This window comes from Aulonocara sp. 'chitande type north' Nkhata Bay, linkage group LG16 (assembly GCF_057382095.1).
Source record: "Aulonocara sp. 'chitande type north' Nkhata Bay isolate Kocher_YH1m ecotype deep benthic linkage group LG16, A_spYH_male_GT1.1, whole genome shotgun sequence".
NCBI classification, from domain to species: domain Eukaryota; kingdom Metazoa; phylum Chordata; class Actinopteri; order Cichliformes; family Cichlidae; genus Aulonocara; species Aulonocara sp. 'chitande type north' Nkhata Bay.
Window position 1 is genome coordinate 21635403 of NC_141359.1, and position 26213 is coordinate 21661615.

General features: G+C 42.0%; 1 pseudogene; it reads left to right on the forward strand.

Moving 5' to 3' along the window:
* Positions 1 to 2596: 2596 nt before the first annotated feature.
* Positions 2597 to 25699, forward strand: LOC147311447 (nectin-2-like; annotated as a pseudogene).
* The last annotated feature ends 514 nt before the right edge of the window (positions 25700 to 26213 follow it).

Here is a 26213-nt window from a genome sequence, read left to right on the forward strand (position 1 = left end):
TACAGTCCGCTGCAGTCTACTCCTGTCCTGTTTAGTGGCTGCTCCATACCAGACTGTGATGGAGGAGCACAGGACAGACTCAATGACCGCAGTGTAGAACTGGATCAGCAGCTCCTGTGGAAGACTGTACTTCCCCAGTTGTCTCAGGAAGTACATCCTCTGCTGGGTCTTTTTGAGGATGGAGTTGATGTTGGTCTCCCACTTCAGGTCCTGGGAGATGGTTGTACCCAGGAACTTGAAGGTCTTCACAGTTGACACAGGGCTGTCTGATATGGTGAGGGGGAGCAGAGTTGAGGGATGTCTCCTGAAGTCCACTGTCATCTCTACAGTCTTAAGAGTGTTCAGCTCCAGATTGTGCTGACTGCACCAGAGTACCAGCCGCTCAACTTCCTGCCGGTATGCAGACTCATCACCATCTTGAATGAGGCCAATGACAGTGGTGTCATCTGCAAACTTTAGGAGTTTGACAGCCGAGTTCTTGGAGGTGCAGTCGTTAGTGTAGAGGGAGAACAGTAGTGGTGAGAGGACACATCCTTGAGGGGCACCAATACTGAGGGACCGGGTTTCAGAGGTGATCTCCCCCAGCCTCACTTGTTGCTTTCTCTCTGTCAGGAAGCTGGTGATCCACTGACAGGTAGCTGGTGACACGCTGAGCTGGGAGAGTTTGGAGGAAAGAAGTTCAGGCACAATGGTGTTAAAAGCCGAACTAAAGTCCACAGACAGGACCCTGGCATAAGTTCCCGGGCGGTCAAGGTGTTGCAGGATGTAATGCAGCCCCATGTTCACTGCATCATCCACCAACCTGTTTGCCCGGTAGGCAAACTGCAGAGGGTCCAGCTGGTAGCCTGTAATGTCTTTCAGATGGGCTAACACCAGTCGTTCAAAGGATTTCATGACCACAGACGTCAAGGCGACAGGTCTGTAGTCATCCAGTCCTGTGATGGTGGGTTTCTTGGGAACAGGGATGATGGTGGAGCGTTTGAAGCAGGAGGGAACTTCACACAGCTCCAGGGATCTGTTGAAGATGCGAGTAAAGATGGGAGCCAGCTGTTCAGCACAGGTTTTGAGGCAGGAGGGTGAGACGCCGTCTGGTCCGGGGGCTTTCCTGGGCTTCTGTTTCTGGAATAGTCGGCTCACATCCTGAGTGTGTATTCTGAGTTTCAGGGAGGAGGAAAGGGGGGTGAGAGGTGTGGTGGAGGTCGTTGAGTCTGGATTGGAGAGGGTGGTGGTGGTCGTTGAGTCTGGATTGGGGAGGGTGGGGGTGGTCGTTGAGTCTTGATTGGGGAGGGTGGGGGTGAAGGGGGGAGAGGTGGAAGGTGTGTTGGGGGTCAATGTCTGAAGCAATGTCCCTGGGGAGGGGAGGGTGGGGCGTGGGAGTCTGTCCGTCTCAAACCTGCAATAGAAAGTGTTTAACTCGTTGGCCAGGTCTTTGTTTGCTTCAATAGTGGGTGGGGGGCGTCTGTAGCTGGTGATTTCCTGCAGGCCCCTCCACACTGACGCAGGGTCGTTGGCTGAGAGCCGTTCTTCCAGCTTCTGGGAGTAGATCCTTTTAGCTGCTTTGATCTATCGTTGTTTCATTGTAACATGAGCCCTACCAGGGCTGGACTGGGACAAAAAATCAACCCAGGCATTTTGACTAGAGTCGACCCACCAGGAATTATACGAAAAACCTTTGAATAAAAACAAATGCTGTTGTGACATTGATGTACACTATCTTGTTGGTAAATAGGTATTAATCTAATAAACTTAAACCTACACTATCCTTTAAACAGTACTTACCGGAAATGTCAATGCGATAAACAAACAAACGGGACTTGCGACAGAAAAGCCGATCAGCTGATCATTGATAAGTTTCATGATTGAAGTAGCAACACGAGAGGGAGGGAGAGACAATGACAGAAGAAGAGGCAGCTGACAGCGTAAAGACACAGAATAACTCCAGCTTTGTGTCTTTTTTTTTCATTCTAGCTGAAGTACGGGACAAATCGCGTTCCTTTCCCCCTCAGTACAGAACTTTAAAGTTCAACCTCATCGGCTGTAATTGGTCCAGCCCAGAGTCGATCATGACCAATTAGCCAATCCACCGCCTTTAATTGCTTATACTGTTACAAAACAAACAAACAAGCAAGCAGGCGCACCGAGGGCTCTCGCGCTCACTTTTTGCGCGTAGAATTTCGTGTTTGTTGGTTTGTTTTTACTTTCTTTTATTTTGCTCCAGCCAGCCAGAAGATCCCCCGCCGCCCCACCCTCTCCTCCCCGTGTAAGCAGCAGGCGCACCTCGCAAACGGAGGGCGCCCTTACTCCCAGCAAATGGGCGATAGAAAACCGATCGGTGCCTATGCCATTCCCACTATGCGATGGCCTGACGTAGGGGCAGAATGAGTACGAGCATTTTTTTTTATTGCCGATGCCGCCCCGGGCAACCGCCCGTATCAAAAACTGCTACTGGTTGTAGGTACTAACTAAGGTACCTTCCTAATGCCACTTCGCTGCAACAGAAAATCTTTGCCTAATGATTTGTTTCTCCGTAAAGTTGGTTTATGTGAATATCATTTTAACTCTAACAAGATCAGTGGATGGAAGTTATTGCGACTCCATGAGCAGTCTGCTGCTCCCGATGGTGGTGCTTCAGTGCACATATGTAGTAGAAGGTATGTATGATATCTTTTATTGCTATTATTTTAATTACTTCTGCTTTTGTGGAAGGCAGTTCTGAGCAGGCTTTGATCAACGTTTTGGGGTTAGGGAGTGCTGGGAGCGGCACAGCCTGTTGCCAAGGGTAGGCACCACAACACCCCCTGCCAAATACAAAAAATAAAATAAATGAAGTGCGGAAACACTTAAAACACCATAACTGGCGTTATTTTCCCTTAGAAAATCTGTGTTAAATCAGTAAAAAATAGTAAAAAAAAAAAAAAATCAACAGTACAAGAATTTGAATGAGTGATCAGCCGATATCACCAGTTACCACAATGGCACAAAAGCATTTTAAACAAACAAAAATACCCAAACAAAAACAAATAAACAAACAAAATAAACACAACAAAAGAGCATCCGTTTAAGGAGCTTCATTTGTGCTTCATTCAATTTTTCTGTGTTTGCCTGATCCCCTTATCAGCTTAGACTAAGTGTAAAAACATGTAAAATACAATCAGACGCCCAGAACTGATGATTGTCCTTACAGACAGTTTGAACAGTTTGGACATTAGTACACCGAGGTGAGGAAATCACCGAAACCTCTGAGTGTCCGTTCACATTTGGAGTATTTTAACTGTGCACCCAGCTGAAGGTAACACTTTAGCTTATTACAAGCTGCAGTTTTAACAGTGTAATTAAGCAGCAGTCCTGTCTTTGATACAAAAGGGCACTCATCTGTGTACATTTGGAGTTTGGGTGGGGGAAAATATTATCCATATTTGGAAAGGTTCTGGTCAGCAGGTTTATTGTATGTCTTGTCTTTTGTGTCTTAAGAGACCTCTTGGTTGGATGACTTGTAGACTTTCTAATGGTTAACCAATGGATTTGCTCACCTGTGTTTGTGCCTGACATGTGCGCCCTGTGAGGTTTAATTCTAGGTTCTAGGTTTAAACTTTTAGGTGTGCTCAGCTCAAAAGCCCAATCATAATAAAAACATACATGTCATGCCTTGTAAAACATCCTTCATAGTTAACGTAAAATTCTCAACAGAGTCCTCTTCTAGCTCATAAACTGTACGTGTGTAGTATTCCATAGCTAACTGTTCCAATATGCCTAAGAAAATACACAATATTTCATCTGATATTTCATAATGTCACAAATTACCAAAGGAGTGAGAAGTCAAAGGAGAGACATGACCAGCTTCTTCCCCTTCTTCTCACCTAAAGCCTCCTCTACTGTCTGGGCTTTAACAGATGAAAACATAAACCTGCTTATTTATTCTGGATATTGTCACAATTACTTATTTTCAGAAGATTAGAGCTTGATCACAAATTAGGCTACATTCTCGATCAATCGATCGATGAATCAATCAATCAATGTATTTATAAGCACATTTAAAAAACAACACAAGTTGACCAAAGTGCTGTACAAAGTAACAAAACAAAACAAAAAAACAAGCACCCAAAAAAATAACAGAAATGTTACTTTTGTCCAGCAATATTATATCCACTTCAGAGAAGGTTTCACTTATGCTGGCTGTAGCTTCCACCCAGAGCCTCAACTCATAGCCTCTGTTGTTTATTTCAGCAGCTTCACTCATTACAATCACAAACCAACACAAGAGCTTGTTGCCATTTTTCAGCTGAAACTAAACTCATCTTTTACTCTCCCAGTTTCTCCTTATTTCTCTCCTAGTGATCTTTGTTTCTGTTACACCACAATTAAATCCATATTGCTTCTTTCAAAATAACACATCCCCCTTTATAGGAAGTAAGTAAGTAGAATTTATTTATATAGCACTTTTCACAGATAAAAATCATAAGCACTTCACAATAAAACCAGAAATATATATAAATAATAATATGAAACAATGAAAAAATAAATTAAAAGCTTGTTTGCATAGAAATGTCTTCAGCTGCTTTTTAAAAGAGTCAGTGGAGTTTGTACAGGATAAAGAAAACAGAAGAGAATTACACAACCCTCGTGCCACTGCCTGAAAAGCCTAAACAGTAACCTCTAACCTGAAAATCTGAGGTCTAAAGCATGAGATTTTAACAGGTCAGAGATATATTGGGGAGCTTCTCTGTGTAGAGCACGGAAGTTTTTTGTTTTTTTGTTTTTTTGAAATAAAACCTAAACTGGACTGGCAACCACTGAAGAGAAGCCTGGAGTATTAACTGGAGTAGTATGTGACGTCTTATTAGTGCCAGGTAAAGTCTTGCTACAGTATTCTGTACACTCTGAACGCGATCCAAAGCTGAAGTTGAAGTAAGTAAAAAGACCATCACAATAATTCAAACGAGAAGAAATAAAAGCATGAATAAAACCTATTCATGAATGAAAGAAACCTACTGACATCTAGTAGTGAGATTTTACACATTCTAACTTGTACTTGTATTTTTACATTGTTATTTTGTTTTGTTTTACTTGTGGATTGTAGCTCTTTGTTAATGAGTGTACAGTTCAACAGTAACTCTCGTAGTGAGGAGAGTTTTTGAGGAGCCTTGTTCACTGAAGTTCACTGTATATAAAATTTTATCATGAAAAGAATAAATGAAAGATGAATTCAAGCATAAGAGTGTCCATAAGTGCACATGGCACCAGGACGCTCTAGGCCGTAGGTCGATGATCGATTTTGTAATCGTATCAGCAGACCTGCGACCATATGTTCTGGACACTCGGGTAAAGAGAGGGGCTGAGCTGTCAACTGATCACCACCTGGTGGTGAGTTGGATCAGGTGGCGGGGGAGGACGCTGGACAGACCTGGTGCACCTAAACGCGTAGTGAGGGTGTGCTGGGAACGTCTAGCAGAGGCCCCAGTCCGCGAGATCTTCAACGCACACCTCCGGCAGAGCTTCAACAGCATTCTGAGTGAGACTGGGGACATTGAGTCCGAATGGACCATGTTCAGCGTCTCCATTGCCGAAGCTGCTGCATTGAGCTGCGGCCGCAAGGTGGTTGGTGCCTGCCGTGGTGGTAATCCCCGAACCAAATGGTGGACACCAGAGGTGAAGGGAGCCACCAGGCTGAAGAAGGAGTCCTATCGGGCTTGGTTAGCCTGTGGGACTCCGGAGGCAGCCGACAGGTATCGACAGGCCAAGTGGAATGCGGCTCGGGCAGTGGCTGAAACAAAAACTCGGGTGTGGGAGGAGTTCGGAGAGGCCATGGAAAAAGACTTTCGGACTGCCTCGAAGAGATTCTGGCAAACCGTCAGACGTCTCAGGAGGGGAAAGCGGTGCTCTACCTGCACTGTGTATAGTGCTGGCGGAGCGCTGCTGACGTCGACTGAGAAAATTGTCAGGCGGTGGAAGGAATACTTCGAGGACCTCCTTAATCCCACTGACACGTCTTCCGAGGAGGAAGCAGAGTCTGGGGATGAGGGGAATGACCCGCCAATTTCCGGGGGCGAGGTCACTGAGGCAGTTAAACAACTCCTTGGTGGCAGAGCCCCTGGTGTTGATGAGGTCCGCCCCGAGTTCCTGAAGGCTCTGGACGTTGTAGGGCTGTCCTGGTTGACACGCCTCTGCAATGTTGCGTGGAGATCAGGGGCAGTACCTGTGGACTGGCAGACCGGGGTGGTGGTCCCCATCTTTAAGAAGGGAGACCGGAGGGTGTGTTCCAACTACAGGGGGATCACACTCCTCAGCCTCCCTGGGAAAGTCTATGCCAGGGTGCTGGAAAGGAGAGTTCGTCTGTTAGTCGAACCTCGGATACAGGAGGAACAATGCGGTTTTCGTCCTGGTCGCGGAACACTGGACCAGCTCTTTATCCTCTCCAGGATACTTGAGGGTGCATGGGAGTTTGCCCAACCAGTCTACATGTGTTTTGTGGACTTGGAGAAGGCATTCGACCGTGTCCCTCGGGGTGTCCTGTGGGAGGTGTTGCGGGAATATGGGGTGTCTGGCCCATTGCTACGGGCCATTCGATCCCTATACAACCGTTGCAAGAGCTTGGTTCGCATTGCCGGCAATAAGTCGGACTCGTTCCCGGTGGGTGATGGGCTCCACCAGGGCTGCCCTTTGTCTCCGGTTCTGTTCATAATTTTTATGGACAGAATTTCTAGGCGCAGCCAAGTGGCGGAGGGCTTTCGCTTTGGTGGCCTCAGAATCTCATCTCTGATTTTTGCAGATGATGTGGTTCTGTTGGCTTCATCGGGTGAGGGCCTCCAGCTCGCACTGGAACGGTTCGCAGCCGAGTGTGAAGCAGCGGGAATGAGGATCAGCACCTCCAAATCTGAGGCCATGGTTCTCAGCCGGAAAAGGGTGGAGTGCCCACTCCGGGTCGGGGATGAGTTCCTGCCCCAAGTGGAGGAGTTCAAGTATCTCGGGGTCTTGTTCGCGAGTGATGGGAGAAGGGAGCCGGAGATCGACAGACGGATTGGGGCTGCAGCTGCAGTAATGCGGACGCTGCACCGGTCCGTCGTGGTGAAGAGGGAGCTGAGTGCAAAAGCGAAGCTCTCAATTTACCGGTCGATCTACGTCCCTACCCTCACCTATGGCCACGAGCTGTGGGTAGTGACCGAAAGAACGAGATCGCGGATACAAGCGGCAGAAATGAGCTTCCTCCGAAGGGTGGCTGGCCTCTCCCTTAGAGATAGGGTGAGAAGTTCGGCCATCCGGGAGGGGCTCAGAGTAGAGCAGCTGCTGCTCCACATCGAAAGGAGCCAGCTGAGGTGGTTCGGGCATCTGACAAGGATGCCCCCTGGGCGCCTCCTGGGTGAGGTGTTCCAGGCATGTCCCACCGGGAGGAGGCCCCGGGGCAGACCCAGGACACGCTGGAGAGATTATATCTCTCGGCTGGCCTGGGAACGCCTTGGTATTCCCCCGGATAAGCTGGAGGAGGTGGCTGGGGAGAGGGAGGTCTGGGCCTCTTTGCTTAGGCTGCTGCCCCCGCGACCCGGCCCCGGATAAAGCGGATGAAGATGGATGGATGGATGGATGAATTCAAGCAGTGACCCCAAGATATGAATCCTTCATTCGACTGGTCACATGTTCCTTAATTTCTATACAACAGGGCAGAGTTTTTATGTAACTAACTGAAAGACTTTAAATTGTTTAGCTTTTTGATTATCCATCCAAACTGCAACCAGGATCTGGTTTTACATTGTTTTGAGTACATGTATTTGCTTATGACTTCAAACTGAAAGCATGGGAATCAAGCTGCAGATTATTGTTTTCACATTCCTCTGTCATGGAGATTTAAGGTGGGGTATGTTTTCAAAGTCATTTTCCCAGGCCACTAGAGCATGCAACCTTGAGTGTTTCACATGTTGTTAACACATGCATCCCCAGGCTTTTACCTTTCTACCTATAAAACCCGGAGAGCAGCCAAATGGCTGGTAGGCTTTTAGCTAAGCTTTAGCTTCAGCCAAGTGGAAGCTAAATTGGCTAGTCATTCATATGTATATTAGGTTGTTACCTGGGAATTCTGGAGGGAGGGGAGTGGGGGTGTGTGATTGAGGGGGTGGGGGAGCTGCTAGAAGCTGTGCACTTCCTTTTGTGTTTCATCTTGATGCATTCTCAATCATCCAGGGAAATAAATCTCCAAAAGTCACCAACTTGGAGTGTTTCAGTTTGCCATCTTAGGGAGAAATCAACACACCGTCTAAGAAGTTTTTGCGCAAGTGAAAGCGATGTGAAAAAATTGTCCGTGGTAACATTTCTGCCCTTGTCTAGGAATGGTTCCATCAGCCTCATTACTACATTTTCAGAAAGTCTCTCCCCAGTGGGACGATTGGGGTCCTTGCCAAGATATGGGAAGACATTGCAAATGTACTTGGATTTTAGGTCGCAAGCCACCCAAAACTTGATCCCAAACTTGTCAGGTTTACTTGCAATATACTGCAGGAAACAGCACCGAGTCTTTGATGGGAAAAGCTGTTCATCAACGGTGATATGTAGACCAGGGTTGTAGCACGTGATGCAGTTGGTGACAAATGATCCCCACACACTGGAAATTGCAGCGAACATGATTGACATGGCAGCACTAATCATAACAACAAATCATAACAACAGTTGCTTCAAGGTTTTTAAATTGTAACCTAAAGCCCTACAATAATAGAGAGAATGTTTTAATCCTAAACTTAAAAGTAGAGAAGGTGTATGTCTCCCAAATCTGTGCAACTGGTTCCACAGAACAGAGGCCTGAAGGCTCAGGGCCTCTCATTCTACTTTTAAAACAGATAGGATTCACAAATAAGACAGCATTCTGAGAGTGAACTGCTCTGTTGTGGTAATATGGTACTATGAAGTGTTTAACATAAAATGGTACCTGATTATTCAAGACCTTGTATGTGAGGTAGTGGTGTGCGGATCGATCCTGAAATATCGATTCCTCCGATACCAATCATTTATGTTCTAGAATTGATTCTCACATTAAAATATCGATATTTTAGTAATTTAGGGTAAATTTGTAGTTTATCATTAACAGGAACACAGTGGAAAGAAACTATAACATTCGGATTGTCTAGATTCAAAGGAACTACTTCCTCTTCCGCCTTTCATAGTCATGTGCGAAATACGGCTGTATAAATGTCTCGCAGCGCCTTGGCGTGCGCACTCACAACAATGGCTGAGCTAATTGTGCAGACGTATTTTACCTCCACAAACAGCTGAGACATGGTTTGCGATACATGTGGCAAAAAAGTGCTCCAAGAGTGAGGTGTTGTGGCCATAGCCTATGTTGAAAACAAGCAGTTCTTTGAATCTTTGGGCTGAAGGAAGGACACTACTCGGTGTATGTAAGCTCAATCAACAATCATTTATTTCGGTACAATTCACAATAAGAGCATTACAACGTCCGGACGGGAGAGATGCCTGCAGAGGTTCGACAGCATGTCTCAAAATGGTGGCAACTTTCACAGACTTTTATAGCTAATCCTGACCCCCCTCTTTGTCATAAAAGCTGCATCTTCACATGTTTTTCTAATTCTTAGTGAGCCTGGCTCCTGACCTTGCCTCCCTGTCTTTCTGTGTGAAACTGGAAGGGGGGTGAAGAATGTGGTTTTATCTCTTCTGCTCAGACACCTAGTCTCCCTGTTATGGCCTTCTTCACATGATTCAGCAGTAAAACATTCTCACGAAAACAGTGTCAGACATTCACAGCTGATCAAGGATACAGAGTAATGCACATTTTGTCTAATGAACTACAAATGATTGTGTTTCTTTTATTCAAGAGTATAATAGAGACTAAACTACATACATAGCACACCATTAGAACTAAAGGATAATATATGGCCTGCAGCTGTTAAGCTAATTTACTACCTTGACTACTGGTCATAAAATGGCATATGTTTAGCTACTTGTCATTAACAACACCTACTAGGGAGACATTCACAAGGTCTGTGAGGGGGCGGCGTGATAAATACATTTTACAGGGTTTATTTATCGGATAAAATACGTTAAATCACCGTTATTATTGGCCGGCCCGGAAACAGCGGGGGTGTCCAAATTCAGAGGCTGCGTCCACCTGAGGACCCGGCCTTCGCGGTCTAAAGAAAGCCGGGTAGTATGCCACAGGCTCCCTCAGTGGAGGGTGAATATAACCGGGCGCTGACGTAAACTCTCGACCGTCTCACACTTCTGTTTAATCATTTTCTGTTTGACGTTTATTCAGCTGTGTGAAAACCCCGGAGGAACCCTCCCGAGGGATTAATAAAGTTAAATTTAATTTAATCTAATCTAATAACTTTAATCTCAGCCAAACCGATTTACTCACGAACAAATAAACACTGAAAAAAACAAACAATAACATTTTTAAGTTATCAAAGTGACTTATATATCATGTTTAACCCGAGTAGTGAAAGACCGTGGGGGTTTGAAAACAATGTGTCACTTGGCTCAGATATTTGAAGTTTACACAGCTACATTCTCACCTGAAAATATGTTAAAAGTTTTTTGCGACCCAGAAAGAGAAATAAGAGTGATATTAAAACTAAGTAGCTGCCGCCATTGTTGGAAACTGGAATTGGCTGGGCCGCGCTATGAATTCTGCAATATGGTTTTTCAATTTTGTTGTCCGTGTGGAAAATCGGGAGAAATTCGGGAGAATGGTGGTTCCGGAGATTTTCAGGAAGGGCACTGAAATTCGGTATTCTCCCGGAAAAATCGGGAGGGTTGGCATGTATGGTAACATATGGCAACATCACTAACCTTGTCAAACACCTCAGAGTAAATCATATCACAGAATATGAGGAGTATATGTTGAGGCGAACTGAAGAGGAGGAGAGGGACAGGTGCTGCCAGGGCGAGACAGACGTCTCTCACAGAGTCCTTTAGTGCTGCAGGCAGGCAAGGTGTTCAAATAGGCACAACATCAGGTTTTTTATTTCTATATGATGAACTCTGCATTATTAAGTGATAAGAACAAGTAATCTGATGCCCTGTAATCATTATGACACTATAATTTGAGATACAATAAATAAAATACGTTTTTGTACAAAGTATTGGTATCGGATCAGTATCGTCGATACCACCCTGAATATTACTTGGTATCGGATCGGAAAGGAAATCAGTGGTATTGCACATCACTAATGTGAGGAGGAGGATTTTAAATCCTGTTCTTGATTTAAGGACATGAGTTGTTACCTTACTTGACAGATTTCAGTGTATGTTCTTGTTATTTTGATCATTTAATAAACAAAAGTAATATTAATCTCGATTAGATTAAACACCTAAGAAAATGGTTAAAAACATTAGAAAAACCAAACCTGCAGAGAGGTTTTGTCATGCCTGCAGTTCATTTGTCATTACTCTGTAATCAGTGGTGATTCGAACATAATTCCATCAAGTATACCAATTTTTGTCACTGTTAAGTTACAGATGACTAACAATGACTAACTAATAAACAATCTTTATGGAAAAACAAATGATTTAATGACTTTTTAACATATAGATGGTAATAATTTCTGGCCGTGCCACAGTGTTTGTGCAAAGTTTTGTTCAGGTCGACCTATTGGTTAGGGAGCAGGAAGGCTACATACAGGCATATATACATGCTATGATACATATAGTAAGAACATTATCACTATCCTAGGGATTTATCCTTTAGTTGAAGGCAGAATTTTTATTATGGGAGGAAAACGCTGTATTTGTCTAAAAAGAACTACCAAACACAAGTTCAAGATTTAGCGAAGAAATCAAGCACACACAAAGAAAGAAAAATTTGGTTTAGTCTTCTTAGAGACTCTTTTTTTCCTTTCTACTTTTATTTGGCCTGATCTTTAATAGTATTTCACTTTCCAGCTCTTCAGGTGATTGGTGGAAGTGTGACAGTGGTTCAAGGAGGTACTGCTATCCTACCATGCCATGTCACTGGTACCGATGATGACCTGACACAGATTACCTGGCAGAGGAGGACAAGAGAAAAACCTCACAATGACAATTTCCTAACTATCCTACCCAGAGAGGGAGTGCAGTTTGTCAATGGAGGTGATGATCGATTTAAATATATCGGGAATTTTAACAACAAAAATGGAACACTCCAGTTATCCAATGTTGCCCTGAAGGATGAAGGCAGCTACACATGCATCTTCACCTTGTTTCCCAGTGGAAATCAGAAGAATGAGATACTTCTAATAGTGATTGGTATGTACAAGATATTCCCAAAATTCTGGGCGTTTGTATGTGAGGCAGAGACAGAGTTACTTTTACCATTCTGCTTGCATGTTGACCTACTTCTGTGCTGTAACTCTCCTAGTGCCTCCTTTCACAAGCGTCAAGGACAATCTTCCCACTTTGGGCAAAGAAGAGGTTTTATTTGCTACCTGCACGGCTGCTGGATCGAAACCCCCTGCAGAGGTGAGGTGGCTCACTGGTGCTTTGGGAGACAAAGTGAGGACGACAACAAACTCCACACAGTATGACAACGATACAACTACCACAGTCAGCTCTCTGTTTGGTGTTCCTACGAGATTAACGGTCACCAGGTCCAGTGTGTCATCAGCAGTGACGCCATGTCTAAAGAAGAAACCCTGCCCTTCAGCATACAGATCTACTGTGAGTATCAGCTGCTAATAGAGTTTATTATTTGTCTTTTGTGTCATTTTTAATAAAGATTTTTTTTTTATTTGACCATAAAAATGTATATTAAAACGATATACAGATATAAACAGCCATAGATTGAACTGAAAAAAAGAAGTTGAACTGAATCAGGAAAAGCCCCGTAAGGCAGTATCAAATACTCTTTACCAGTCAATTTGTACTGTCTAGATATTTCAGCTGCCTCAAATGAGTTTTGTTCACATGATCGCAGGTATCAACTTATTCATCATTTAATAATTTTTCAGTTGCATGTATATGTTCAGGTCAGAATTAACTTACAGCAGCTAAAGTCAGAAAATGGCTCAGCAATCCAGTTGTTTTAAAGCAGAGGTACCATTTATGATTTTAGGGGCACACCACTATCCTGCAAAGTAAAGCTGCTGACGATGTCTGTTTTTAGCCATGCCTATTTTGTTTGTTTCTGGTCTACTACTTCCAGCATGACAAAACACCATGTGACAAAGTCTGCCTCAAACTTGTTTGTGAAGCCTGACAATGAGTCCATTATTTTCACTGATCTCCACAGTCATAAGATCCATTCAGTACACATGAGGAATGAGGATGAAGCAAAACTAACAGAGGCTTGTTTTGAAACTGAACACAGGTTCCTCTGGTTTTGTCCGGTGTTATGTATCTGGTGGAAGTCCCTGAGAAGAACACAAAATTTAATATCCTCAAAACTTTCCATAAAAAAAAAAAAATTTAATATCCTTTTTTCAGACAAGGTGATTGTAAGTGAGCCCTTGGCAACCTTCAATGTGTAGCATAGGATCACTCCTTCAAACTAAATAAAAGAAACCAGAATTTATGGTTTTGTGTTACATGATAGGATTCCGGCAAATGTGAAATATTACTTTGACACCATTAGTATTTCCTCATTTCAGAATTAACACTGTTCTCTTTCTGTTTATGCAGTCCCTCCCACAGAAGTGAACATTAGAGCAATTTCTGAGAACTCATTTGAGTGTGTGACAGAAGCCAACCCAAGCGCAAACTTTACCTGGAGCAGGTAAAGTAGTTTGAATAATGATTTAAGCTGAAACTTTAATTTGCTTCTTTTTGTTTGTCTTGTGCAACCTGTTTTTAAAAACCCCTGAGGAACAAAAAGATGTATTGTATTTAGTGATATACAGTATAACACATAATAAAGTTGTTGGGAGTGAATTTTGGAAAATTAAAGAAGGCAACATTTAAACTTTAGCTGATGGGTGTTTCCTGAACATGCACGCTTTAGGAACAGACTGTGGTTAAACTGTAGGTTCTGAAAAAATAAAATAATTTAAGGTAAATATATACATCTACAAGTAGAGAAGTTTGGGGTATTATTGTTTTTAGATGTTTTACTAAGTTTTTGAGGTTTCGTTCTTTTTGTCTTCCAGATATTCCTCCTTAGCTGTAGTTAAAAATACATTAACATGGAAAGTTATGCTATGATGAGGCATCTGCCATGTGTTTGTCCTTCCACAATTCACAACAGTCTCTACTCCTAGAATATTGCTCATATTTTAGTGAAATATTCACAAAATTATCACCTAATGGGTCTTCAGTCAAACTGGGGTCAAGGTCATAACTCTCCTTTTATGGGCACTTTTCTGTGTTCACAAGAATTACTCATCAAATTTTAGTGAAATTAGATAAATGTGACCTGGATATGACAGTTTGGGAGTTTTCTTGACTTGAGTGGATGTGAATTCTCATTGGTGTGTGCAATACAGCCAACCAGTGTCAATTGAACTTATAACTTTGTGAACATATCACGGCACTGGCTCCATCTGTCTGAAAGCCCCCACCATCATTCCCATCCCCCAAAGGACTGGAATAGACAGCCTCAGTGACTGCAGAATCATACTCCTCATGTCTTGTGGTCATGAAGTGTTTCTTGTGGATAGTGTCTCAGCACATCACAAACCTCCTTCCTCCCTGTCTCGACCCCCACCAAATTACAGTTTACAGCACAGATTTACCATCACCCTTCACAGAACGCGAAGCCATCTAGAGAACAGGAAGAGCTATGTGAGTATGCTCTAGCGTTCAACACCATAATCTCATCATCACCTTCAGATGCCCCTCCCACCTGGTCCTGGATCATAGGTTCCATCACCACCTGGCCCCAATCAGTCAGACAGCCCCCATCCAAGTTTGTCTCCAACTTCAGGTTTCTGGGCACCCACATCTCTGCCAACCTTACCTGGACCCACAACACCATTGCCCTGGTAAAGAAGGTCAAGCAGTAGCTGCACTTGTTCCATATCCTGAGGAAGAATAACTTTGAACCAGTAGCTAAAGCTGGTCTTCTATTTCTCCTCAGTGGAGAGCATGCTCTCCTACTGGCTGGGTGGTAGGCTGCACAAGGGGGAATTAACACTACCTAAAAAATCATTGGCTGCCCTCTGCCACCCATGGAGGCCTTTGCCAGATCCTCCTGTCTCAGGAGAACAAAGTCCATCACAGGCGCTCTGGATGGCGCCTCAGGTTAATCAGGTTCCAAACATCCAGACTCACAAACAGCTTCTTCCCCAGGGCTATTTAGACTGTAAACGAACACTATCCCCCACATAGTATGTGCCTTTGTATTGTATACCTCTTTTTTTGTATATATTCTCTCTTATCTGTTGATTATTCCTGCTGAATTATTATTTATATTTGGCCTGGTGCAACCACAATTTATATACATATGTACACTGACAATAAACAGCTATTCTATTCTATTGAGGGATTATGGATGGACGTTCAGCTCAAGTAGATGCTATAATAAGTCATGGTTGGTTCTTCAGATAACAATCAACAAAACAAACATTTAAGGTATTTATTTAAGCTGTTTAGTTTTTAGCAGAGGTGGGACCAAGTCATTGTTTTGCAAGTCTCAAGTAAGTCTCAAGTCTTTATTCTCAAGTCTCAAGTAAGTCTCAAGTCTTTATTCTCAAGTCTCAAGTCAAGTCTCAAGTAATGTCAGGCAAGTCAGAGTCGAGTCTCAAGTCACTGGTGTAAAAGTCCAAGTAAAGTCACAAGTCTGAAATTTTGAATTTCAAGTCCTTTCGAGTCTTTAAAAAAAAACGAAAAAAAGCATGTTGCAGTTATATACTAAATGTAAATATTAGACCATGTAATTTTTAAATATGTGTTTTTCTCAACACATGACAAAATAGTGAACGTAGAAAATATACACAAATTGTGAAATTGCACCTCTTTAAAATGCAGCTCAATTAAACTTAGCTCCTAGAATAATTTACACCGATGGTTCTGAGATAAGCTGCTTGTTATTCTTGGATGCGGTTGTAGGACCGGCTTTAAAATCGCATGACAAAAATATCATACACATTAAAAAAAACTGCATCACCAACGTAGCCTGGACAACATTTGCTAGTTAGATGAAGTCAGCTATCTCATCTTAGCATATTTATATGCATATTTATAATCATACGGTTCTTGGAGTGAGTGCATACACTCATGAAGTTTAGTAACTTCCGGTCACTGCAACAAGCCCAGGTACAGTTTACCGACGGATGGGTACAGAACCTTGAAATGCACCGTGTAGAACGAAAGACCATCGTACGTATCATAAGTTTACCAGTCTCACAAATCGTCGTCATAAATACACATTCATTAACCTTTTATCAATATAACCTTTGAGCTCAACGGTAATTAATTAGTAGTGGAAATAATTTCTGGTAGCATCACAGAAATGTAGCAGTGACAACAATATTGTATGTTGTAATCGTACTGAGCAATTAGTGATACAAAACAACTGTTTTACCCTGTGAATAAAAGTATATGTTTTTGTCAATGTACCATGGTAATAACAGAAGCGAAACGCAATATTGTGTCAGGACAATTCACTATTTATGCACAATAAACAAAGGAGCATAGCGCGACAATTTCTGTTCAGCGCCAGACTTGCTTGTAACCTATATCACCAATTATGTTATGAAAATGACGTATTAACTACTACAAAACACTGACCTTCGTGTAAATGCTTGGAGCAGAGTAACCTGTGAGCTGGGGTGTTCTGGGACGTTATATTTGATCTTTGAATGGCTGCAATCCAGGCCATCCGTCGCGTCTTTGTCACTTCGGAAACATGGCTCGAACAATTTCTCTTCAACGACGTAATCCGATAACAACCGATCTCTTTACCCGTCGGCTTCCCGTGGCTGTCATGCGACCGGCTATTGCAGTTAATAATACAACAGCTTCTTGACATTTTTGTGTTTCTTTTTATCGCTGTATAACTGACTTCAATTGAAAGCCTGCGTGCGCTAGTACCTCTTGCCACGAGTTCCCAGAATCCTTTGCGGTTCTACCCGTGAATGACGTCACATTTTCAATCTCTATATAATATGCATGTTAGATTTTATATTTGGGGTAAAATATCAAGTCTTTTCAAGTAAACCGGTTCAAGTCCAATTCAAGTCCCAAGTCATTGGTGTAAAAGTCCAAGTCAAGTCACAAGTCTTAGAACATTTTTTCAAGTCAAGTCTAAAGTCATAAAATTAATGACTCGAGTCTGACTTGAGTCCAAGTCATGTGACTCGAGTCCACACCTCTGGTTTTTAGCAGTTACTGTGAGCAGTTTCACATTTTACTGTATTCCCTCTGGCAAAAACTGTCATTACTGCAGGCTGTCAGAGTCATTACTGGCTCTGACAGTAATGCTTGCTGTAATGTTTTTTAGCTTTACTGAACAGATTTAGTCAAGCTTGAAACACCCCCGAGGTTTTACTCTAGTTGTTTTTGCCTTTTTACTTCAAGTGCATTTTGTTCAGGAGTTTCCCTATCGTGATTTTAAGACCAAAATTCATGATTCATTTCTCATTTGTAAATGGCCTGTATTTGTATAGCACTTTACTTAGTCCCTAAGGACCACAAAGCGCTTTACACTACATTCAGACTTTCACCCATTCACACACACATTCACTCACTGGTGATGGCAAGCTACATTGTAGCCACAGCCACCCTGGGGCGCACTGACAGAGGTGAGGCTGCCGGACACTGGCGCTACCGGACCCTCTGACCACCACCAGTAGACAACGGGTGAAGTGTCTTGCCCAAGGACACAACGACCGAGACTGTCCGAGCCGGGGCTCGAACTGGCAACCTTCTGATTACAAGATGAACTGACAACTCTTGAGCCACGACCACCCCATTGGCCCCATTTGTGTGTGTATATATAGATATATATGTAGATTTCCTGTACACAATTAGGTACAAACGGGCCACAAGTGAAGGTTAATTGTGTGTAAAATGTAAACTACTTCATGAAACTGTATTTCTTTTTGGGTAAATCACTGTGGCGACTTATGTCAAACTCATAACATTGTCTTATTATTAGTGTTGTATTTTATGTTCTTTTGAGATTTTTCATTATTAACTGATAACAGCTGATTGGAGTAGGTGGCGTAGGGAATCATTTCCTGTTGAAAAAGAGTCACATGACCAAATTTATGTGAGGACACATGAAGTCTGAAGCATAAAGCCCAGCAGACAGAGAAAGTAGATGAACACTATTATGGTAACCTTCATCTCCAACATGGGTTTTAGGTTTTGTTAAACCAGCTAATAAAAAGAAAGCCTGACTGCATTGAACTTGGTTTGTGGATTACTCCTTTGGGCAGTACTTCGTACCTGTGCTGTCCTGGTGCTCCAGGAACCCTGGAGGGTTGTGTAAGCTGGTTTAGCTCAGCAGATAAAAGCTAAAAAGAGTTTTGAAAGATGGTTTCATTTAATTACTCTCAAATCAAAACCAATCGGTCATTTCTCGTTCAACTATGAGGGTAACACGTTCACTCAGACATGATCAAATGGGACTTATTTATGGGTATAAAACAGTGGGCACTAAATATATAACTATTTGGTCAGGTGTGATACAGACTTGCCTGTTTTTCAGGGCAGGTTATTTCCATGATGTGTGCACAGTTCATATTGAACATAAGGACATAGTTAAATGAAATGCTGATTCATGAAAAAGAAACATCCATCCATCCATTTTCTTCCACCTATCTGGGGCTGTGTTGCTGGGGCATCCGCCTAAACAGAGAAGCTGAGCCTGCCTTACCACAGCAACCTCCCTCTAGCTTGTCAAGAGGAATGCCAAGGCGTTCCCGACCAGCTGAGAGATATTATCGCCCCAGCGTGTTCCACATTTTGCCTCCTTCCAGTGGGACATAGCCGGAACACTTTGCCCTGGAGGCATCCTTGTCAGATGCCTGAATCACCTCAACTGGCACCTTTTGATGTGTAGCAGAGTAGCAGCACTACTCTGAACCTCTACCAAATAGCTGATGTCCTTGCCGTATCTAAGGGAGAGGCCAGCCACCCTTAATTTCCTCCACTTGTATCTGCAATCTGTTCTTTCAAAACAACAACGCTAAAGTCCAGACATTACAAATGACATAAACATTTTTTTTCACATTGCAAAACAGTCTTTTTACACTAAATATTTCATTATGCATATTCACCAGTGTGACTCAGCAGTGCTTGGCTTCTCTCTCTCCAGTTCACTACTTATACATTACATGTGAGGAATTCCTGGTAAATGCATTCATGTTTTTCCAGATCTGCCCAGTCTTTCCTGCGCGCTCAACACAGACAGCATCGTCAGAAGGAAAATTGATAAAATAAATTACAAATGTTGTATTGTTCGATACATATGCGTACCGAACCGAAAGCACTGTATCGAACGGTTCAATATCGATACGAATATCGTTGCACCCCTAATATATATATATATATATATATATATATATATATATATATATATATATATATAAATAAAAAACACCCAGCACGCCCCTGCGGGCGGTTTATCCTTCGGGTCCTCTACCAGAGGCCTGGGAGCTTGAGGGTCCTGCGCAGTATCTTAGCTGTTCCCAGGACTGCGCTCTTCTGGACAGAGATCTCCGATGTTATTCCCGGGATCTGCTGGAGCCACTCGCCTAGCTTGGGAGTCACCGCACCTAGTGCTCCGATTACCACGGGGACCACCGTTACCTTCACCCTCCACATCCTCTCGAGCTCTTCTCTGAGCCCTTGGTATTTCTCCAGCTTCTCGTGTTCCTTCTTTCTGATATTGCTGTCATTCGGAACCGCTACATCGATCACTACGGCCGTCTTCTTCTGTTTGTCTACCACCACTATGTCCGGTTGGTTAGCCACCACCATTTTGTCCGTCTGTATCTGGAAGTCCCACAGGATCTTAGCTCGGTCATTCTCCACCACCCTTGGGGGCATCTCCCATTTTGACCTCGGGACTTCCAGGTTATACTCGGCACAGATGTTCCTGTACACTATGCCGGCCACTTGGTTATGGCGTTCCATGTATGCCTTGCCTGCTAGCATCTTGCACCCTGCTGTTATGTGCTGGATTGTCTCTGGGGCATCTTTACACAGCCTGCACGTGGGGTCTTGCCTGGTGTGATAGACCCCAGCCTCTATGGATCTTGTACTCAGAGCTTGTTCTTGTGCTGCCATGATTAGTGCCTCTGTGCTGTCTTTCAGTCCAGCTTTGTCCAGCCACTGGTAGGATTTCTGGATATCAGCCACCTCCTCTATCTGCCGGTGGTACATACCGTGCAGGGGCCTGTCCTTCCATGATGGTTCCTCGTCTCCCTCCTCTTTCTTGGGTTTCTGCTGCCTGAGGTATTCACTGAGCACTCGGTCAGTTGGGGCCAAATTCCCAATGTATTCTTGGATGTTCGTTGTCTCATCCTGGACTGTGGTGCTGACACTCACCAGTCCCCGGCCCCCTTCCTTCCGCTTAGCGTACAGCCTCAGGGTGCTGGACTTGGGGTGAAACCCTCCATGCATGGTAAGGAGCTTTCTTGTCTTTATGTCAGTGGCTTCTATCTCCTCCTTTGGCCAGCCTATTACCCCAGCAGGGTACCTGATCACGGGCAGGGCGTACGTGTTGATGGCCCGGATCTTGTTCTTACCATTCAGCTGACTCCTCAGGACTTGCCTGACCCTCTGCAGGTACTTGGTGGTTGCAGCCGTTTTAGCCTCCATGTTTAGCATGACAGACATTTGGTAAGGGAGAAAATCTGGATGAAACTATTTCTCTTTAATCCAGGCGGTGATGTGCTCCTTCATTTGCTGACAAGTGACAATACATTATCTGCAATGCTTGTGTGCAATATATACATTATATATTGATACATGAATTAAGTTGTTCAAAACACTTAGTTGTTTGTGGTCTGGGGAATTGTGCTTGTAATAGCTCCTTTTTGTCAAAACCGACTAAATAGAAACATGAGATAAATTTAACAGTTTCAACTGCAAAGAGCATTACTGTTAGAGTTATTTTTGGATTCTTGAAAGCAGCGTGGAATTAGCGATGCCCATTGAGGTCAACATACCCAGAAAACCCAGATAAGCTTTGTTCAGCTGAGCTAAAGTGTCAGTAAGAGTATTTCTTGATATTCAGTCATTTCTCAGAGGAATGCAGTCCAAGGTAATCCAACAATCCAGGGTAAGCGTAGTGAAATAGAAGCACCACTCAACTATGATTTGAGTAACACAGCCTATCTTGCAGACTAGAATGTTTCTAATCTGGATCTATTTATTCATTTTTGACCTTCTACTTCCAACATGACTAAACACCACGTCAAGACGTAAAGGCTGTTTCAAATTAATTTATCAAGCTTCAAAATTACTTCATTGGGCTTCATTCATCTCCCTCAGTCATAAGATCCATGGTGTGCACAGAGAATAGCAGATGAGGAAAAGGTTTGTGGGTGATCTGGTGACAACCTTGAAAGCATATGAAAGAATCGCTCCCTGAAACTAAATGAAAAGTAACTAAAACAGTGGCTTTGACAAGATTCAGGCAAATTTGAAACATTATAGTGATATGATTTAATATTTTCCAACTTCAGGATTAACACGTGTGTTTCTTTGTCTTTTCTCAGTTTCTCCCACAGAAGTGAACATTAAGAAGATTTCCGAGGACTCGTTTGAGTGTGTGACAGAAGCCAACATTCTGTATGAAGTTACGTTTGCTCACCACAGAGTGTGTGAACAGGGCAAAAGTGTAGTAATAACGTTGATGCCAGTTATAAAGGCGATATGGTTAATGAAAGAGCGGATAAGATGGCTAAAGTTATTAAAAGAGTAGACGTAGATGTTCAGATACCATTATCTAAATCTGAAGGAAAGTGTATAGTTTTGAAAGAAAGTAAGAAGTTATGGAAAATGGAATGATGAAACTAGAGGGAGACAATTTTACTGGGTACAAAATACAGTAGAAGTAAAAAGAAATAAAGGAATGAATAGGCAGGAGGAGATTGTTATATGAGTAGAATAAGATCAGGGCATTGTTGCCTGAATGGTCTTTTAAGGATGGGGAAACAATTGAGGGGTTATGTAATTGGTGTGGTGTTATGGAAACTGTTGAACATGTTTTTATTAAGTGCAGGAGATATGGTAACTATAGGAGAATGATGAGGGTAGAAATGGGAAATACGGGGGAATTGAAATTTGAAAAGGCGGTTGATTGGTTAGGATGTCAAGAAGGGAAAGGAGTGGTTCTTCAGTTTCTGAGAAATACAGGATTATTTAAGAGGATTTAAAGAGTTAGATGTGATATAAGTAAACTCCAGGGGGTAGCAGTAATACAACATCTATGGATGCAAGCTGCCGTTAAAATGGTAGAAGAAGAAGAAGAAGATCGTGCAGGAAATGAATGGTGATTCGAGCATATTGACCGGATTGAAACCAAATGCAAAAAAGTTATTAATGTTATGAGGTGTGTAGCTGGGAAGGATTGGGGAGCGAGCTCTTCTGCGTTGAAAAGACTTGAAAAGGTCTAACTGAAGAATTTGTTTCATATTTAATACTCTTAAGTTATGAACCTATATAGAAGACTGTAAACATGTGAGTTACCTGGGCTATGCAAAGTAGGTTGAAATTAAAGAATACATCGTCTTGGTGTGCGTAAGCAAATGGTTAGCTCAAAAAGCTAATAACTGAAGCTCTTTCATATTTTTCCAGATCTGGCCAGCTTTTGCCACAGCCTGGTGTCAAAGCAGATGGTGCAAAGCTACAACTGCTGAGTTTGACCTCTGATCTAAATGGCCTCTATCAGTGTGAAGCATCTAACAGATATGGAAAAAAATATGGTCAGCTCTATGTGCATGTGGCATCAGGTGAGGTCAGCTTAGATTTAGCTGTGCAGTGAATTTGTTTCTGATTTTTAGATTTGACCTTTTGAGGACGTTGTGTCTTTCTGATATGCTATTTGATCTTTTAAGCTTAAAGAAGTGGTTGTGTCACACCAGTTCCACCATTTGAAACTCAGAGCAGGTCCCAGCTTGTGATAGGTTCATTTCACAGTCATATCAACTTATCTCATTTACTTTCATGCTTCAGAACTTGTCAGTACAACAAAGTTGTTATATATGAGAGAGAGAGAGACAGAGACAGAGAGAGACAGAGACAGAGACAGACTGGGGTCTACTACACCAGGCAAGGCTCCACAAGAGGGGGGAAGGGGAGTGTTCGCCAAGGGCACCAAACAGGCTAGGACCGCTTCTGTCTACTACCATCTGTCCTTCTGCAATTCTCTTCTCAACGCCGTACCTACTAAACACTTCAACATGTGTTCCCTTCACCTACATGAATACCCACTGTCTCCCCCACTTCTGCCTTACCTTCTCTCTCACTCCAACACACCTTTCACCTTCCCACTTTCTTTGTTTTTCACAGTAGTAGCACAATTACCACCGGCAAAAAGCACCAGAGGCATTTATTTGGCTCCAACCAAGCTGGTCTGTGAATTGTGTTCTTTGTGGTCTGCTATGTTTGGTTTGTGTTGGGTACATGTTGTTTGAAAAGTGCCTGAATCACCTAAATGTGAATTATAAAACTAAATAGTGCAAAAATGAGAATGAATAATATGTTAATGTTAATAATATTCTTCATTATTTTGTCTCTGTAGCAGCATCCGCTGCTGCTTGGGCGTTATTTGGTGTTTTGCTTTCCTTGAATGTTGTTGGGGATGCAGTATGGTACTTTTATAAACTTCAAAGGTACGTCAAACATTAACTTGCACGTAACTAATATGCAGAATTATATGTTATTCCTCTGATGTCAAAGCATATGCAGTTATTCAAATTGAAAACTCTTCAGTTCAAAAATTTTGAAAAAATATGTTTGATTTTTTATGCAGTCTTTATTTTGAGGCGCTCCAAATTCTTTCAGCAATTTTCTCAAAAGCTGTTTGGACTGTTTCTGGGTTATTTCTTCATAAATTTAACAGGTAGAAAGTATGGAGAGGAATCTACGTGTGGCATTTGCAATCTGAAAGTTGTTTGGAAGTTGCAGATGTTGTCAAAGAAACTCTAAGAAGTTGATACATTCTGTAAAAACAAAGTGCACTACTTAGCTAAGTACAATAGACTTGACTTCATCCAGGAAGGAGAAATAAAAGGGATATTCATAAGCAATATTCTATGTACAGATCAAACAAAATTTTCCAGCATCAAAATTATGTTTAAAAAAACTGAATGTATAAAACATTTGGAATAGCTCAACATTTAATTCTACTAACAAAATTCTATTTCATATACTGGGGTCAGTGTTTCTACATGATCATGGCCAACATGATAATCAGTTATTTTGATTTATTTTGAGATAATAATCATTCATGACAATTATTCATTGATTTTATTAACAAAAATGTTATTGTACTGTTACATAATTGTGAATAACTTGTGAAGGCCTAACTGTACATACTGTGTCATTCTTTTATATTTTATTTTTTTGAACAGCAAATTATGAGCAACAAGAGCATGGACAACAACAACAACAAGAACAACAGCAGGTCCTCTTTTGTTTCACTCAAAGTTAAATATGTCTCAAAATATTCTTGTACTAATTAATTTATTTAATGTAAAACTGTCTGTTATGAAAATACTGAAGATATATTTATTTTTACAAAAACTTTTAAAAACATTGCTCTTAAATAAAATAAGCAGCTCAGGAATAAAACTGATCTTTTTCATTGTGTGTTGAATACTAAATTATTTTATATAAAACATCTTTAAAGATTTGAAATTAAATGTAAATTTAAACAAATCTTCTGAATTGTCTGCCTCAGCAATCTGACAGCTGTGGAAGAAAAGAATAAACGGCTCCACCGACAGACCTGAAGAACAGGTGTAGGTACAGTTTGAAATCTGTACTTGTGTTTCCACCAAAAGCTTAAACTGCTTTCATCAGCAGTTGAAAGTGCTTGCAGCAGTATTGAACATGTAGTCATTGTAATTTTATAATTGCTTGTTTCCACATCTGCTTATTAGAAGAAAGTCTGGGAAGCTAAGTTGAGCTCTTTACTGTGATGTGTTATTCAGTGATGCACATACCATGGTGATAAATATAAGTAAAAATAATAAAAATACTAATTTTGCTCCCTACAGTCCTTCCTTCTGGGTAACGATGGAAGTATTTAAGTTTATAATATCCAGTTAATCGATATTGAAGTTAATTTCTCATCTGTTGTTGCCCTATGGAATTATATTCATGTCATAACATCCGCAAGCAAAAATATAATCCGAGCAAATTATTCAATTTCATTTCTGGAAGCTGTACCCAACCTAGACACAAAGGGAAGTGCTACTTTGACGACATATTATTTAAACCTTTCATTTAACAGCTTTCTCCTGTTAAGATTCAAAAATTGAGGAAGGGTACAAGAGGTGATCGAAAAATAACCACACTGGTCCGGCCGGGTGAAGTCAAACGAAGATTTTAATTCACATGTGGGAAGATCAAAGGAAACAGCAATTGATCTTCAACTTACTCAAAGCATTAAACAGATATTTATACCGTCAGGGCTTAAATTTAATGACGCCCCTTCAACGTCACAGATACATTTTATACATAGATCAAATCAAAACCACAACGACTTTTGACACCGTTTAAAAGAACAATTGTCTCCTATCTTCACAACAGGTGCTTCCTGTCACTGCCGGATGCTCGCAGCAGTTCTGCGACAAACTGCTCTTGTTGCAACCCCAGCAAAACATGATTAAACTTTCACCTATAAATGATTCTCTAACTAAGTGTGTGTCTGTGTGCTAACCACAATTGCACCCTGTTTCACCTCGCGACTAGCTCCTAACCTCTAACCAGACAGAGAGACAGAAGCCACTCTGATATGCAACAACTGAAACTATATATGTGTCCTCTACTAAATAAATGTTTTAATCAAGAACCCCTACTTAAAGCTTAATACAAGAATATGAACATATAAAAGATATTAAAATGAACTGTTGTGTAAGCATGTACTGCAATTCCTTCTATGTTCTAGTTTTCCCTCAACATGGATCATCTAGACACTCTCACTAGATGAAGCTCACAACCATTAATGAACCTGAACATCAACTCAAATAAGCACAGATATGCAATATGTATAAAATAGTTATAACTGCACCTGGAATACAAAGTTAACATCATCATAAACATCTTAAGGCCATCTTAAAGCTATCTGTTACATTGTTAAAGCAATGATCATACTGCAGATCATATTATGCTGGTCAAAT